Here is an 8,781-nt window from a genome sequence, read left to right on the forward strand (position 1 = left end):
CGAGCTTTCACATATATATAGTACATTATAATCTCAAAATCTTCACATCTAAGGTATTACCTTGAAGTGTAACTGTTTCTTACATAGCAAGGTCGCTTGATTCAAGATGCAAGCAAGATGCATTGGAGAGGGTGTAGAGATTTACCAGGATGCTGCCTGGGGCTGGAGGGTCTGAGCTATGAGGAAAGATTGGATGGGCTGGGGTTGTTTCCCTTGGAGCAGCAAAGATTGAGAGGGGACCTGATAGAGGTGTATACGATTATGAGGGACATAGATAGATTTAAGGTAAGAGGTAGAAAGCTAAGATGGGAGTTGAGGAGAAATTTTTTCACCCAGAGGGTGGTGGGTATCTGGAACTCACTGCCTGAAAGGGAGGTTGAGTCAGAAACTCTCGTAACTTTTAAGAAGTATTTAGATATTCACATGCATTGCCTTAGCCTCCAGGACTATGGGCCAAATGCTGGAAAATGGGATTAGTGTAGGCAAATCTTTGTTGACCGGCGCAGACACAATGGGCCAAATGGCCTCCATCTGTGCTGTAAACATTTATGAGTCTATGCCTGACCAGTTAATGTTTTGTTCTTTGAAGAATTTTGCACTTCTTGCCATGGCATAGTTAATATAAATCTAAACAAATAGGTGGGACATAGATTTAATGGGCTACATTTTGCCACGGGCTTTGGAATTCCCACGATGGGATCAAATGGGGGTCCCAAGCCTTTTTCTGCTGACAGTGAGACTGCAATCTTCACAGAGGTGGCTCCTAATTGGCTGCCTCCAAGCTCACTGTCCAGATAAGGACAGTGGATGGACTGCTGATGCTGCCAGCCCAGTTGAGGGCTTGCAGTTCTGCAGTCTTGGCTGCCTCACCAGGAGAGGTGGACATACTGAGACAGGTTGAAGAATGCAATGGTGCCCAATTATGGATGTGCCTATGAAGGCATTCAGATTCATTAAAAAATTATCAGGTTTCGAAGCCATTGGGCGTCCTCAGAACAGAGGGCGAACCCCAGTGGCTGCATTGCCTCTGCTGCCCGTGAGTCTGTCAATGGGACATGGAGCCTTTGGCTCCAATGGTCCCCCAGCCTGTTGCAGGGAGGTCACCTCCATTTTGCTGGCAACTTCCATGCACAATGACAGACCGCTCTGCTGCCAGAAAAATGCCAGCATGGCTGCATAATCACTTCTACTCGGAGCCTTAACTATGTAAATAGGCTGCTCATCTCTATGCAGTGGGCAGCCAGTCCATTTCCCAGGCCACTCCTGGGGAGGCTCCCCAGCATGGGAAAAGCGGGGCTCCCTTATGTTTCTCTACCCACTCCCCCACCCCCACCTATAAGCCACATGTGGCCTCCAAGGCATAGCAATCTTGTCCTTGAAGAATGGGCAAGTTAATTTTCACATATTTCTGGTTTATTAGCTTGACCTTTGGAATAGATCGATTTTAGTGCTGTTACCACATTGGTAGAAAAATCCTAAATCAGAATGCGTTGTAACCTCTCCAGTCTGGAATGCTTGGGACAAAGTCATTTCTGGATTTCAGAATTTTCTGGATTATAGAATGACATTAGAATGGCAAATCACAAGTGTGTGAGCTGAGAAACACAATGGCCCATAACCTCCGAGCTCCCCAGCGTCAGATTTGGAGGGTACCCTAAAGATGCGCTGGGGAATCCCTCTGGGACATTCCCAGGTAAGAGTTTGCATGGCAATTGCCCAGAAGTGCACACTTCTTCTAGACAATTACGCTGTGCTGGGAACCATCCAAAAATGTGGTTTAACTCACAAACTTCAGATGGTTTCACCAGGGTTATGCCAATAGTTACTCAGTAAATGTGAGAAGAATTAAAACCTCTTCTAACTTCTGAGTAACTATTGTAAAGACCCAGACTGACCCCACAGGACTCCTCCAACCGTGCCTCCAACGAACCCCCAGTCATCCCACTTGCCTCCACCCGTGACCTCAGACCCCCCAAATCTCGGACCTCCCCACCACAGACTTCCGACCAACACCCCACCCTCCCTCCACCCAACACCACCACCCCCGGACCTCTGACTAACCACCCCCACACCTCCAATCGACCATCCCCAAACCCCCACAAACATTCGACCCACTCCCCTGAACTACCTCCAGACACCCCCACCCCCCAAATCATATCCACTTACCTTGGGCACTTACCTTCTCCCTGGCCTGTCAATTTTCCCAGCCCTTTAAACTTCCATGCCTTACTGTAGCAAGTGCTGTAAAAAAGGGGTCATGGCCTCCTTGAATCTGTTGGAGCTAGACTTTGCTGGGGCCTGCAAGGAATCTTTCAAAGCAGGTCCCAAGCAGCTCCAGTGAACGGAAGTGTCAACATAATTTTCAAGACCAGGTGACTGTGCATTTCTTCTAATCCCTGCGGCCCAGCACTTTCCGATGCTAGTTGGAAGTTACTGCCCTATATAAATATTTACCTGAAACATTAAACAGTGATAAAACATTATAAAGCAGTAAGAAAAATTGTTTTACTTATCCAAATATTGTATCTTCCATGTTTCTGTTCCCAAAGTCCTGTACTAAAATGATGCCGATGATGTCAAGGAAACAGGTGATTCCATACACTGCTTTATTTCACCGATATTTGGAAGGGGTGTAGAAGAAATTGGCTGATCACCAGTAGCAAAAGCTGTTAATTCTGGGTCCTGTGTTTCATCCAGTATGCTGGTTGATGGATTGGGCTTGGTGATGTTGATGGTGTGCATGCACAGAGTTTTCCAACCTACCATCTTGATTTGTTGCAGTGCCCGAACTGTCAAGTGGTGAGTCAATGAGTTGCTTGTGTCTGCTCAAAAAGTTTCCTGACAACTGGCGTTTCCGAGAAATAGATTTCCGGACTGGCGAGGTTACAGTGTATAAAGATTAGAAATTTGAGATATATGCAAATTACAATGTTGGATTGCTAAGGATCTTGCATTTACAGCGATAAACCTCTGATAAAGCAAAGTATGCATATCTATAGCTACATTTGCAGCTGCGAGCTTGCCAACAGGATGGCTTCAGAGTGTCTGGTGCAACCTGAATTGCCTGAAATCCCTCTGTTGTCCTCCTTTTATCCTTCCATTTAGGAGGCTTCCCATGGGAAGTCCATTGTTCTGCAATTGTTGTTGGCAAAACAAATGGTCACAGCACAACAATTGTCATAAGTGTTCCTGGGAACAACAGAAAAAAAACAGGAAAAAAGGTTGAAAATGGCCCAAGAATGCTCTGAGAATTGTTCAGACACAGCTCTTGAAATATATTTCCCAATGTGTCTCTGCCTTTTGAGCACCCATTTTCAATGGGTGAGAATGTAAATCAATACCACATCGAAGTAACAATATGAGGTCTTCATTAAAATATTAAAATTAAGTTCTGATACAATCCAGAACAAGAAATACATGTGATACACTTAATGTGCAGAGAAATAGCTTTTATAAATAACTGCCCAATTTTCAAATTGGTTTTGGCTAATTCATCCACCTGTTTATTAAGCAAATACAATCAGAAAATCTGGACTGCTGTATTGTCGTTCAGTAAGGCTCGAGTTGAAGAACTCATTAGCCAAAGCTGAACCAGGCTCTGAATGCAGCCAATATAACTCTGCAGGAATTGTCAGGGGTCTCTTTACAGAGGAAAGTTTTATCAGAGATTGGATGGACTTGTCTACCAGTTCACATCAATCTCAAGATGTTAATCACAAATTGGACAATCACTCCCACCAGTCAGAACAGATGGCTGCAATACGAATATTAAATTCTGTGGGCAGGATTTTCACCCCGTCGGGGGCGAAGTTGAATGGTGGGTGCGCACAGGCGTGCCTCCGATCGGCGCCCCCAAATGGGGGCATGGCGCCATTTTACGTGGGTGGGCCAATTAAGGCCCGTTCAGTGCAACATCCAGATGGAAGTGCTGTGCAGGTGGTGGGGGGTGGGGGTTGGAGGGAGAATCCCTAAATCAAGAGTGCACTCTTTTGCACATGCGCAGAAAAGAGCACATTCATCTCCCTGAGGCTAAGTGCTGCAAATTTTTAAAAACTTACCTGAAACCTCATCCCGCCAACGTTAAGGTTGGACGGGCAGGTCCATTAATTAGCTAAATGATTCTGTCAATGGCCTCAAATGGCCATTGACAGGCCAGTGGGTGCACAGCTGATTTTGCTCCCCCCCCCACCCCCTCGCCCACTGGAAAATTTACACAGGGCACGGTGACACTAGGAGTTCGCCGAAAATTGGCTGGGCGGTTAACAGTGAGGTTGAGTGTTTCGGGCTACAAGAAGATATAGACGGGGTGGTCAAATGGGCAGATAAGTGGCAGATGGAATTTAACTCTGAAAAATGTGACGTGATACACTTTGGAAGGAGTAATTTGACAAGGAAGTATTCAATGAATGGCACGACACTAGGAGGTATTGAGGAACAAAGGGCCCTTGGCATGTGTGTCCATAGATCTCTGAAGGCGGAGGGGCATGTTAGTGGGGTGGTGATAAAGGCATATGGGACACTTGCCTTTATCAATCGAGGCATAGATTACAAAAGTAGGGAGGTCATGTTGGAGTTGTATAGAACCTTGGTGAGGCCACAGCTGGAGTACTCTGTGCAGTTCTGGTCGTCACATTGTAGGAATGATATGATTGCACTGGAGGGGGTGCAGAGGAGATTCACCAGGATGTTGCCTGGGATGAAACATTGAAGTTATGAAGAGAGGTTGGATAGACTTGGGTTGTTTTTGTTGGAGCAGAGAAGACTGAGGGGTGACCTGATCGAAGTGTACAAGATTATGAGGGGCATGGACAGGGTGGATAGGGAGCAGCTGTTCCCCTTAGTTGAAGGGTCAGTCACAAGGGGACACAAGTTCAAGGTGAGGGGCAGGAGGGTTAGGGGGGATGTGAGGAAAAACTCTTTTACCCAGAGGGTGGTGACGGTCTGGAATGCGCTGCCTGGGAGGGTGATGGAGGCGGGTTGCCTCACATCCTTTAAAAAGTACCTGGGTGAGTGCTTGGCACATCATAAAATTCAAGGCTATGGACCAAGTGCTGGTAAATGGGATTAGGTAGGTAGGTCAGGTGTTTCTCACGTGTTGGTGCAGACTCAATGGGCCAAAGGGCCTCTTCTGTACTGTGTGATTCTGTGAGTTCCGCCCGACATCACTGCACGTCATTTTACGCGTTGGCGAGTGAGCCCCACCCCCCCATTTGCCGACAGGAAAATCCTGCCCTATGTGTTGAGCTACCAACACGTTGTTTTGGCTTCTATGAGTGACTGCGTTTAACAAGCTACTATTTTAAATGCTATTGTTTTTCAGAATGTAATGACATTTATATTTTAATATTCACATTAATATTTGGTTTACATAATTAACAGCTTATTGTGATTAAAGTAGCCTCATGGGATATAATATAAATTGCACTTATAAAATAAATAATTTAAATAATTTTTGTGCTATGTTTTGCGTTTTATAAATGAAGGATGCTGAGTACTTGAGAAAATTAAATCATTGCATTTTCAGATAAGGTCACTGGAGTAGACATTCAACAAGCAATGTTCCATTTGAACAGATTGAGTTTAGTCAATTAGATGTTAATAATTCAAGGCATAGAATTGAATATTTGTATTGCAGCCACCTGTTCAGTCTGGAAGAATTGAGTACTCAATTTGTGACTAAAATCCTGAAATTGTTGTGATCTGGTAAACTCTATAAGGTATGCTGACAATGAACTGCTAGGTGCCGAGACCTTAAAAGCACAGTGCAAGGAGGTACTGTTAATTTCAGGATTTACAGCAAGAATATATTACAAATGAGTGCTCGTAGTAAAGTGGGTAATATACATTTTAAGCAATTTTAATTCACATATATGAAAGACTTTAAAATGTAAATTCAACCCACATATTAAACTTGTTTAGAATATCTAGATCCTAATTCATATGTTTTAGAATATATCTTTTAGTTTTATGAATGAAAGGGTTAAATAATTAAAAAGGTAAGATAAATGGAAAGCTAACCTGTGTTTATCTTACAAGGCCACAGTTGGAAGTGAATAAACAATGGATTTCTTAATGGAACCAGGGGCCTGAATTTTCAGCTCGGTGGGTTGGCATAATCAGCAGGCCCAGGAGAGGTCAGGAAACAGACTGCCGACTGCGATCAGCCCCTGACTGCGATTTCACGCTGGCTGGCCATTGAGCGTGAAATCGCAGTCGGGGGCCGATTGCAGTCAGCAGTCCATTTCCCGAAACGTGCGCTGAAAAGCTCCGCGCTACCGGGATGGGGGTGAGAGAAGGGCAGGTGATGACGTTTCTGTAGGCGCAAGCAAACGCTGAGAGAAAGCTCCCTGAAGGCACAGAGCTGCTTCAGGGAGCTGCAGACCTGAAAACCATGAAGTACAGTTTTGAAAATCAGTAAAAAAAATTGTACAAGCATCACAATCAGGCACCTGAAGATATAGATGATAAAAATGCTGTCCATAGATTTTTATTTCTATTTTATTTAATAACAGAAACCTCACCCTGCCCTTGGATGAGGTTTCATGAAAAATGTAAAGTCTGCCTCGCTGATACGCCTGCCCGCAAACCGTAAGGTTGGACAGAACACAAAAAATTGGAGACAATTGTCCCTTTAATAGGCTTAATTGCCATTTTAATTGTTGGTGGGTGCGCTTACAACGTTTGCGCGTGCCTGCCAAGAAAAATATTGTGCTGGGGATGACGTCGGGATGCTCGCCTGATGTCTTCCCGTGCGATTTTATGCCCGATCGGGTTGGGCACCACCGGCCCATGGGATGTAAAATTCTGCCCAGGGAGTCTGTCATAGTGATGGGTTGTTGGACTTAGAAGATTCTTTTGTTTAATTTAGCTGGATTTTTGCTCACAAAAGGCTGTTTGCAGTTTTGGTTTGGTGTAGACTGCAGTTCACTGAGTTGGAGAGCCAAAGCAGATGAATGTTAGTCAGGCCTGCAGTTAAGCAGAGGAAATACTAATTTCATTGTTCATCATGCGGAATGCAGGTGAGTTCAGTTTGGAATTCTTGAGGAGGAAAGAAGCTGAAAGATTTGCCTGAAAGTTTGAAGCTAAAGAAGGAAATCTACTGTGGTCCTCACAAAGCCTTATGGCAGAAAGCAGATGGCAGTTAGCTTGGAAGGCTGTGAGAAAGCAGTTGGGTAGCCAGGACAAAGGAGCTGAGGAGTTCACAGTTGTGAGGTCTTTAAGAAAATGTTGAAGGGTCACTTGGCTAAAAGCTAATAGAAGGATACCCATAAACCTCTTACCTTGGAGAAAGTTGGAATACTAAGAATAATTAAAGTAAATTCCAGAGGGCTTTGGCATACCTTTGGGTTGGTCCCAAAAAAGTGAATGAACCTTCATGTAAAGTTTAAGAGAAATCTTGTGGGATGGGGGTGGGGGCCGGTGACACAAGTAAAAGTAGAACTGAGATTATGGCATAAGTCTTTATATAGTATAATGTTAAATTAGTAGTGCTTGCTTTGTTTAATTTTCTTTATTATCCAATAAGTATTGTTTTTGTTTAAATATGTGAAATACTGACAAACCCTCACAGGATTGTAACAAACTCAAATGTAATAGAGATCATTACCTCTATATATGGTCTTTTCCAATGTAGAATTTCTGGATCATAATTTGGGATTTATTTTTATTTGTGCTTATAAAGAATAAAAATAAAATCATGAATGATTTAAGGGAAGAGCAGACTACCAAACTTTCACAGAATCTTAAATCAAATATGACAGATTGTAGAAAGTGCAGTACATAAAGTCAGCTCTTTTCCCCATTGTGTCTTTGATAGTGCTTCATTTGATAAGTTTAATTCACTCAGATCTCATTTCCCTCCTTCTAAAGAATCCGATACTTACTGATCCATGTTAGCACTCTATTATCCTTGTGTTTTCAAATTGTTGGTGAAAAGCAGCTTAGGAGCAGACATTTTGTGTAGAATCCTTCCTTTGATGACATCAGCGCTCTCCGTTTATGATGTCATGGAATGAGGAATTTATTTGCTCCCAGGCAAATTAGTTGAAAACAGAACAATTAATATAAGATTGCAAGGCACAAATCGCTTTCTCTGTCTTTGTGTTCATTATTGCAGGTTTGTATTCTCTCCATTCCATTCAAAGATGCTCTGGAATTCTTTCTGAAACCCACATTATTTGGCTACATGTCTTCCTGCCTTCAAAACTCTCCTAAAAATCTAGTTCTTGATAATGCCTTATGTCTGTCTAATAATTCTTCTGTTTTTGCTTAGTGCCCACCTCTATCACTTGTGAAGCACTGTACAACTTTGATCTTTGCCTTGAGCTCCCAATCAAGGGAAGTGGTTGCTCCCTTGATTCTGATTCTATCCTTTTGTCTGGCCACCCATTCAGTTGAACAAGACCATATGCAACCCTCACATCCTGTTCAACCCTGAGCTGAGCTACAAAATTCATATCTTCTTCATCACCAAAAATGCCTGCTGTCTCCCCTCTGAAAGCCCTATTCATGCCGTTGTCCCATCAGAGATGATTAATCCAATGTTTTGCTTTCTCACACTTTGTAAAGACCCAGTTGGCCTCTAAACCCCAACTATGCATCACTCCCATCCTCACAAACCTACTCAGGCTTTTGTCCTCAATGTATTAAATTTAAAATCTTCATCCTCATCTTCAAATCCTTCTATGGCCTTGCTCTACTCTACCCCTGCAACCATCTGAAAAACCTACTTTAAATCCCACATCCATAAGTCTTCTGCGCAACTTCATCTCCTCTGCCTGA

Source organism: Carcharodon carcharias, chromosome 11, assembly GCF_017639515.1.
Source record: "Carcharodon carcharias isolate sCarCar2 chromosome 11, sCarCar2.pri, whole genome shotgun sequence".
NCBI lineage: Eukaryota > Metazoa > Chordata > Chondrichthyes > Lamniformes > Lamnidae > Carcharodon > Carcharodon carcharias.